Raw genomic sequence first — 10,105 nt, 5'->3', positions numbered from 1 at the left:
TTAAACAGCATATTTGTTTTAGTGAAGGATAGTTGCAAGAAAGCAGGCAGAGACAAGGGGGCCCTCCTGCCCTAAAAGGAAACCACCCTTTTTTTTTTGTTTTGTTTTTTTGTTTTTTTGTTTTAAAGATTTTATTTATTTTTTAGAGAGCGAGCGAGAGAGAAACAGCATGAGAGGGGAGAGGGTCAAAGGGAGAAGCAGACTCCCCGCTGAGCTGGGAGCCCGATGCGGGACTCAATCCCAGGACCCTGGGATCATGACCTGAGCCGAAGGCAGACGCTTAACCATCTGAGCCACCCAGGCGCCCAGGAAACCACCCTTAAAAGGATTTGACACCACCCTGAAAGGAGCCCTTCACCCCTTCCCAGGTGACAGGTAGATGACAAAAACCTGATTGGTGACAGGCTCTTGGAGGGTTAATCAGATTAAAACAGCCCGCCAGCAAACTCATAAAAATCCCTAGACTTAGAAATTCTGGTGGCAACCCTCTCGGATCCCCTCCTTCTTCAGGAGCTCTGTACTATGGCTCAATAAACTTTATTCTGCTGCCCATCACTCTGTCTGGTCTACCTCTTCATTCTTCGAAGCGACGTGACCAAGAACCACGGGCACCGAAGGAAAAGAAACCCTGTAAGAGTTTAGCATTATTGAAGGGCATATAAAGCCAATCTAGGGATCCAATGGAATGTGAGTAAAACTAGAGAAGAAAAATTTTAATTATTTTGGTCATTTGGAAAACACTGTGCCTGATAGCTGCACGTCAGGAGCAGCCATTAGGTTGACCAGGATGCCAGAATTTGTGCAAGTCCACTACTGGGGAAAGAAAAGCAAGCTGTTTAAACTTCACCTGCCTCACACTTTCTCTCAGTAATTTAGTGGGAGGTTATGCTGGTTTTTCCTTAGAGAAATGAAGTCAAAATTAATTGGGGGGGGGCGGGGAGAGAAAAGAGAGACATCTTCAGAAAAAAGATTGGAACCTTGGCATAGAGGGGTATAGCTCACTCATGAGCCTCTCTCCACTCCCTGGGTACCTAGCATTGGAGCCTGACACACAGTCACAGTTGAACTGAACTTTGGATTTCTGAACCTACAAAGATGAAGACCAAATTATACACATTGGGTCCAGGAGATCTTTAAAGCCTCATCTTTACTCTCTCCCATCCTCTCCCCCTCTCTATTTCTGTATCCAGTTTGTTTGCCCTGTCATCAATCCATGCACTGTGTCTAACATGCCTGTTCCCACCTTCTGGAGCTGCTGAACACTTTTTTTGTGTGTTTTTGGACTAACTCAAATGTTACCTCATCTCTGGAGCTCCCTCTCTCTGTTTCCTGGGCAGAGTTGTTGCTCTCTTATTGTGTTCCTAAGCATTTTATCTATATTACTTTCATATTATAATTTTTATGTCGGTCTCCCCACTGGTTGAGAATTCTTTGAAAGAGAGTTAGTGACGTATTTATCATTTTATCCCCAAAGTCTAGCATGTGCCTGGCATTTAAGAAATACAAAGTAATTTTTAAAAGATTTTATTTATTTGAGAGAGAGCAGAAACGAGAGAGAGAGAGCACAAGCAAGGGGAGGGGAGGAGAGAGAGGGAGAAGCAGGCTCCCTGTTGAGCAGGGAGCCTGATGCGGGACTTGATCCCAGGACCCTGGGATCATGATCTGAGCCGAAGGCAAACACTTAACTGACTGAGCCACCCAGGCGCCCCATGGAAATACAAAGTAATTTTTGAAAAATAAATTGTTAATGTGAGCTCTACCTTAAGCATAATCTGTCACCATAGGGTACAAACAGGGATATCAATGGATTAAATTGAACAAATAAAAAACCCTTCCTTATTCTACTTTTTTACCAAGAATAAAAATTAAAATCAAATTATATAATACATTTTAGAAAATGTTTTTTATGCATTTAAGGTGTTAGAAATTTCATGCACTTTCTATCGTGATTCTCCAAGGACAGCATCAGCATCACTTGCTGCTATAACAAATTACCACAAACTTAGTGGCTAACAACAACACACATTTATTGTTTTATAGTTCTGGAGGTCAGAAGTCCAAAATGGATCTCACTGGGCTAAAATCAAGGTGTTGGCAGGAGTGGTGCTATGATTGAATTGTGTCCCCTACCCCCACCCCCCCAAATTCATATGTTAGAGCTGTAACCTCCAGTGTATGGTATTTGGATATGAAGGCCTTTGGGAAGTAATTAGGTTTAGGTGAGGTTATGAGGATGGGGCCGTCATGATGGGATTAATGCTCCTATAAGAAAAGGCCTTCTCCCCTTCTCTTTCTGTCATGTGAGGACACAGCAAGAAGGTGGCTGTCTATAAGCCAGAAAAAGAGTCCTCACCAGGAACCAAATCTGCTGGCATCTTGATCTTAGATTTCCCAGTCTCCAAATTGTAAGAAAATAAATTTCTGTTGTTTAAGCCACTCAGTCTATGGTATTTTATTATGGCATCCTGAACTGACTAATCTAACCTTCTAGTGGCTCTAGGGGATAATTTGTTTTCTTGCTTTTTTCTAATTTCTAAAGGCCACCTACATTCCTTTGTGGCTCCTCCCTCCTTTTTCAGGCCAGCAGCCCCACATGTTCCAGTCTCTCTCACTTGAACTTTTCTGCCTCTCTCCTCCACTTTTAAAGACCCCTGGAACATTGGGTCCACCTGGATAATCCAGAAGAATCTTACTTTAAGGTCAATTGATTAGCAACCTTAATCTTACCAGCAACCTTAATGTCTCACTGCCATGTAACATAACATATTCACAGGTTCTTGGAACCAGGATGTGGACATCTTCGGGGAGCCATTATTTTGGCTACCACGTGGACTAATAATGGCTTGAACCTTAAAAACATCTGTTGTTTACTTAAGACGTTTGGAAGTAGGAGCTTCTAACATTTCTTTAGCAGCTTAACTATATTATTCAGAATGCCTGCTCTCTTTCTTTCTCACCTAGTTTGTTAGCTTCTCATCCTCATATTTGTCACCTCATGGTCAAAAGATGATTGCTGCATATCCAGGCATCAGAAGCATGTTCAAGGCGGGAAAAGGAGTAGGGGGAGTGACAGTCCATTCTCCTCTCTCAGGTCTGCCCCTTTGGTCAGAAAGCAAATGATTTTTCCCAGACTCCCTCCAGCAATCTTGCCCTAATGAGATCATATGGCCATCTCTAGCTGCAAGAGAATCTGGAAGAATGAGCATCTGGCAAAGGAGAATGAAGTTGTCCTGATTGGCTTAGGCCATTTATGATTCATTGATGGGGCTGGGCACACTGCCTCCCCAAACAAAATCAGAGTTCTTTTAGAAAAAATGAAGTGCAAGTGTGTTGTGGGTAAGGGTTGGGGTGGGGCTGAGGGAAGTGGCTGTTAAATAGGCAAATGACATTGGCTGTTAGCCTTTGAGAATCCTTTCCCTTTAAAGAAAAATTCCCGTTAAAGAAATGGTTGCCATTTGAGAACCAATGCAATCTAGAAGCCTCATAAAGTACTTAGCTACAAAATTTATTCTTCTAAACTAGTTAAAAAAACTTCAGAAGAGTATTTAAACACTGTATTTTAAAAACTTGCACATGTAATTCATGATCACTATGGAAGAATTAGACAATCTTTTCAATATACATTTTCTTATTCAACTGCATATGTAGCTGACAGCTAGGACCAATGAGGCTGAAGTTCAATGAGGTTAAAAATATGCTCCTTTTGGGCGCCTGGGTGGCTCAGTTGGTTAAGCGACTGCCTTCGGCTCAGGCCATGATCCTGGAGTCCCGGGATCGAGTCCCGCATCTGGCTCCCTGCTCGGTAGGGAGTCTGCTTCTCCCTCTGACCCTCCCCCCTCTCATGCTCTCTGTCTCTCACTCTCTCTCTCTCAAATAAATAAATGAAATCTTTAAAAAAAAAAAAATATGCTCCTTTTGCCACACCTATGACTTCCAAAATAGTATTAATTCTATTAAATTGATGAAAACTATGCTTCATTATCAGAACTTTAATTTGTTCTCTAAGTTTTCTAAAATTTTTGGCAATCTCTGATAAAATTTCCATGTAATTGCATAAATGAACTGCAATGTACTGACAATAACAGTGATGCTCCTGAAACAGAAATGTTGGCTGGCAGATGATTCTGTGTTGAGAACCCCTAAGTATTTGTCAGCAATGTATCAAAATCCAGTTTTGGTGTATGCTCAGTGTATTATTTACTTACTTAATTACTTCAATAAATATTTATTGCGTGCCAGGCACTGTTCTAGGAACCAAGATCATCGCAGTGAGGAAAAACAAAAAGAGGTTCCAACTTTCTGCTCTATACAGTCTGGTTAGGATAATCCAAGAAACACAAATAAAAACTCAAGATATGTTAGCAACATATATGTCTAATGAAGGCTAGTTGGAAGAAAGGCAGGCAGGGACAGGGGCCCCCGCCCTAAGAGGAAACCACCCTTAAAAGGATTTTATAGGGGAGATAGTCCAAGATGGTGGAGGAGTAGGAGACCTTAGTTTCTTCTGGTCCCAGGAATTCAGCTAGATAGCTATCAAATTATTCTGAACACCTGCAAAAGTTTCCATGACAAACAAACTAAAAGAATTTGTGATCACTAAACCAGCCCTGCAAGAAATATTAAAAGGGATCCTTTAAGTGAAGAGAGAGCCCAAAAGTATGTTACTAGATAGGCCAGAAAGGAACAGAGACAATATACAGAAACAGAACAGTGCCAAGTAATACAATGGCACTAAATTCATATCTTTCAATAGTTACTCTGAATGTAATGGGCTAAATGTCCCAATCAAAAAATACAGGGTATCAGACTGGATAAAAAAAGCAAGACCTGGGGTGCCTGAGTGGCTCAGTTGTTAAGCGTCTGCCTTTGGCTCAGGTCATGATCCCAGGGTCCTGGGATTGAGCCTGGCATTGGGCTCCCCGCTCAGCTGGGAGCCTGCTTCTCCCTCTCCCACTCCCCCTGCTTGTGTTCCCTCTCTAGCTCTCTCTCTCTCTGTCAAATAGATAAATAAAATCTTAAAAAAAAAAAAAGCAAGACCCATCAATATGCTGTCTGCAAGAGACTCATTTTAGACCCAAAGACAACTCCAGATTGAAAGTGAGGGGTGGAAAACCATTTATCATGCTAATGGACATCAAAAGAAAGCTGGGGTGGCAATTGTTATATTAGACAAATTAGATTAAATAAATTTTTTAAAAAATATTTTATTTATTTATTTGACACAGAGAGAGAGAGAGAGTACAAGCAAGGGGAGTGGCAGGCAGAAGGAGAGGGAGGAGCAGACTCCCCACTAAGCAGGGAGCCCTATGCGGGGCTCGATCCCAGGACCCTGAGATCATTACCTGAGCCGAAGGCAGCCATTTAACCGACTGAGCCACCCAGGTGCCCCCAGACAAATTAGATTTTAAACCAAAAACTGTAATAAGAGATAAGGAAGGACATTATATAATAATTAAAGGGTCTATCCAGCAAGAAGATCTAACAATTGTAAATATTTATGCCACTAACATGGGAGCAGCCAATTATATAAACCAATTAATAACAAAATTAAAGATGTAACACATTGATAATAATACAGTAATAGCAGGGGACTTTGCCACCCCACTCATTGAAATGGTCAGATCATCTAAGCAGAAGATCAACAAGGAAACTAGGGCTTTGAATGACACACTGGACCAGATGGACTTCACAGACATATGCAGAACATTCCACTCTAAAGCAACAGAATACACATTCTTCTCAAGTGCATATGGAACCTTCTCCAGAATAGATCACATACTGGTCACAAATCAGGTCTCAACCAGTACCAAAACATTGGGATCATTCCCTGCGCATTTTCAGATCACAATGCTTTGAAACTTGAACTCATTCACAAGAGGAAATTTGGAAAGAACTCAAATACATGGAGGCTAAAGAGCATCCTACTGAAGAATGAATGGGTCAACCAGGAAATTAAAGAAGAATTTAAAAAATTCATGGAAACATGGGGCACCTGGGTGGCTCAGTTGTTAGGCATCTGCCTTAGGCTCAGGTCTTGATCCCGGGGTCCTGAGATCGAGCCCTGCATTGGGCTCCCTGCTTGGCGGGAGGCCTGCTTCTCCCTCTCACACTCCACCTGCTTGTGTTCCCTCTCTCGCTCTCTCTCTCTGTCAAATAAATATATAAAACCTTTAAAAAAATTCATGGAAACAAATAAAAATGAAAACACAACTGTTCAAAAACTGTGGGATGCAGCAAAGGGGGTCCTAAGAGGGAAGTACAATACAAGCCTTTCTCAAGAAACAAGAAAGGTCCAAATACACAACCTAACCTTACACCTAAAGAAGCTGGGGAAAGAATGGCAAATAAAGCCTAAACCCAGCAGGAGAAGAGAAGTAATAAAGATTAGAGCAGAAATCAATGAAATAGAAACCAGAAGAACTATAGAACAGATCAACAAAACTAGGAGCTAGTTCTTTGAAAGAATTAATAAGATTGATAATCCCCTGGCCAGACTTATCAAAAAGAAAACAGAAAGGACCCAAATAAGTAAGTAATAAATAAAATCATGAATGAAAGAAGAGAGATCACAACTAACACCAAAAAAAATACAAACAATTATAAGAACATACTATGATTGTTCAATATTATTGCCTATTATAACAAATTAGGCAATCTGGAAAAAATGGATGCATCCTTAGGGACATATAAACTTCCATAAGTGAAACAGGAAGAAATAGAAAACCTGAACAGACCCATAACCAGCAAGGCAATTGAAGCAGTAATCAAAAATCTCCCAACAAACAAGAGTCTAGGGCTGGATGGCTTCCCAGGGGAATTCTACCAAACATTTAAAGAAGAATTAATACCTATTCTTCTGAAGCTGTTTCAAAAAATAGAAATGGAAGGAAGGTTTCTAAACTCTTTCTATGAGGCCAGCATTACCTGATCCCAAAACCAGACAAAGACCCCACCAAAAAGGAGAATTACAGACCAATATCCCTGGTGAACATGGAAGCAAAAATTCTCACCAAGATACTAGCCAATAGGATTCAACAGTACATTAAAAGGATTATTCACCATGACCAAGTAGGATTTATTCCTGAGCTGCTAGGGTGGTTCGATATCCTCAAATCAATCAATGTGATACAATACATCAATAAAAGAAAGGACAAGAACCATATGATCCTCTCAATAGATGCAGAAAAAGCATTTGACAAAGTACAGCATCTTTTCTTGATGAAAACTCTTCACAGTGTAGGGATAGAGGGTACATACCTCAATATCATAAAAGCCATCTATAAAAAGCCCACAGCAAATATTAGTCTCAGTTTTTCCCCTAAAGTCAGGAACGCAGCAGGGATGTCCACTATCACCACTGTTGTTCAATATAGTACTAGAAGTCTTAATAAGCCTCAGCAATCAGACAACAAAAAGAAATGAAAGGTATCTGAATCAGCAAAGAAGAAGTGAAACTCTCATTCTTCATATATGACATGATACTCTATTTGGAAAACCCAAAAGACTCCACCCCAAAACTGCTAGAACTCATATAGAAACTTCAGCAATGTGGCAGGATATAAAATCAACACACAGAAATCAGTTGCATTTCTATACCCTAACAACGAGACAGAAGAAAGAGAAATTTTTTTTTAAAGTCAAACAATTCTGCTTCTAGTTTTCTTTTTTAAGATTTTATTTATTTATTTGACAGAGAGAGACACAGCGAGAGATGGAACACAAGCAGGGGGAGTGTGAGAGGGAGAAGCAGGCTTCCCGCGGAGCAGGGAGCCCGATGCAGGGCTCGATCCCAGGACCCTGGGATCATGACCTGAGCCGAAGGCAGACGTTTAACCAACTGAGCCACCCAGGTGCCCCAGAAGAAAGAGAAATTAAGGAATCAATCCCATTTACAATTGCACCAAAACCCATAAGATACCTAGGAATAAACCTAACCAAAGAGGAAAGGATATGTCCTCAGAAAACTATAGAACTCATGAAAGAAATTGAGGAAGACACAAAGGCATGGAAAAACATTCCATGCTCATGGATTGGAAGAACAAATACTGTTAAAATGTCTATGCTACCTAGAGCAATCTACACATTCAATGCAATCCCAATCAAAATACCATCAACTTTTTTCACAGAGCTAGAACAAATAATCCTAAAATTTGTATGGAACCAGAAAAGACCCCAAATAGCTAGAGGAACGTTGAAAAAGAAAAGCAAAGCTGGTGGCATCACAATTCTGGACTTCAAGTTCTCTCTCTTTTTTTTCTTCAAGATTTTATTTATTTATTTATTTGACACAGAGAGAGAGACAGCAAGAGAGGGAACACAAGCAGGGGGAGTGGGAGAGGGAGAAGCAGGCTTCCCGCTGAGCAGGGAGCCCGATGTGGGACTCGATCCCAGGACCCTGGGATCATGACCTGAGCCGAAGGCAGACACTTAAGGACTGAGACACCCAGGGACCCTGGACTTCAAGTTCTATTAAAAGCTGTGATCATCAAGACAGTATGGTACTGTCACAAAACAGACACAGATCAATGGAACAAAATAGAGAACCCAGGGGCGCCTGGGTGGCTCAGTCGTTAAGCGTCTGCCTTAGGCTCAGGTCATGATCCCAGGGTCCTGGGATCGAGCCCCGCATCGGGCTCCCTGCTCTGCGGGAAGCCTGCTTCTCCCTCTCCCACTCCCCCTGCTTGTGTTCCCTCTCTCGCTATGTCTCTGTCAAATAAATAAGTAAAATCTTAAAAAAAAAAAAAAAAGAAGAATAGAGAACCCAGAAATGGACCCTCAACTCTCTGGTCAACTAATCTTCGACAAAGCGGGAAAGAATATCCAATGGAAAAAAGACAGTCTCTTCAACAAATGGTGTTGGGAAAATTGGACAGCTACATGCAAAAGACTGAAACTGGACCATATCCTTACACCATACACAAAAATAGACTCAAAATAGAGGAAAGACTTAAATGTGAGACAGGAATCCATTAAAATCCTAGAGGAGAACACAGGCAGCAACCTCTGTGAACTCAGACGCAGCAACTTCTTGCTACACACTTCTCCAAAGGCAAGGGAAACAAGGGCAAATATGAACTATTGGGACTTCATCAAGATAAATAGCTTTCGCACAGCAAAGGAAACAGTCAACAAAACCAAAAGACAACCGACAGAATGGGAGATGATATTTGCAAATGACATATCAGATAAAGGGCTAGTATTCAAAATCCATAAGAACTTATCAAACTCAACACCCAAAGAACAAATAATTCAATGGCCAGCAGACACATGAAAAAATGCCTAACATCACTGGGCATCAAGGAAATACAAATCAAAACCACGATGAAATACCACCTCACACCCGTCAGAATGGCTAAAATTAACAAGTCAGAAACGACAGATGTTGGTAAAGATGCAGAGAAAGGGGAACTCTTACACTGTTGTTGGGAATGCAAGCTGGTGCGGCCACTCTGGAAAACAGTATGGAGGTTCCTCAAAAAGTTGAAAATAGAGCTACCATATGACCCAGCAATTGCACTACTGGGTATTTACCCCAAAGATACAAATGTAGTGATCCAAAGGGGCACCTGCACCCCAACGTTCATAGCAGCAATGTCCACAATAGACAAACTGTAAGATGAGCCCAGATGTCCATTGACTGTTGAATGGGTAAAAAAAATGTGGATATACACACAATGGAATACTGCTCAGTCATCAAAAAAAAATGAAATCTTGCCATTTGCAACGACGTGGATGGAACTAGAGGGTATTATGCTAAGCAAAATAAGTCAGAGAAAGACAAATACTGTATGATCTCACTCATATGTGGAATTTAAGAAAACAGAGGATCATAGGGAAAGAGAAGAAAAAATAAAACAAGACAAAATCAGAGAGGGTGACAAACCATAAGAGACTCTTAATCATAGGAAACAAACTGAGGGTTCCTGGAGGGGAGGGGGCTGGGGGGATGGAGTAACTGGGTGACAGGCATTAAGGAAGGCACGTGATGTAATCAGCACTGGGTGTTATATAAGACTAATGAATCACTTGACCTCTACCTCTGAAATTAATAATACACTATATATTAATTAATTGAATTAAAAAATAAAAATAAAGGATTTTACAC

The sequence above is a fragment of the Neomonachus schauinslandi genome, chromosome 6, assembly GCF_002201575.2.
Source record: "Neomonachus schauinslandi chromosome 6, ASM220157v2, whole genome shotgun sequence".
In the NCBI taxonomy this organism is placed as follows: Eukaryota; Metazoa; Chordata; class Mammalia; order Carnivora; family Phocidae; genus Neomonachus; species Neomonachus schauinslandi.
This window is presented reverse-complemented; position numbering follows the sequence as displayed.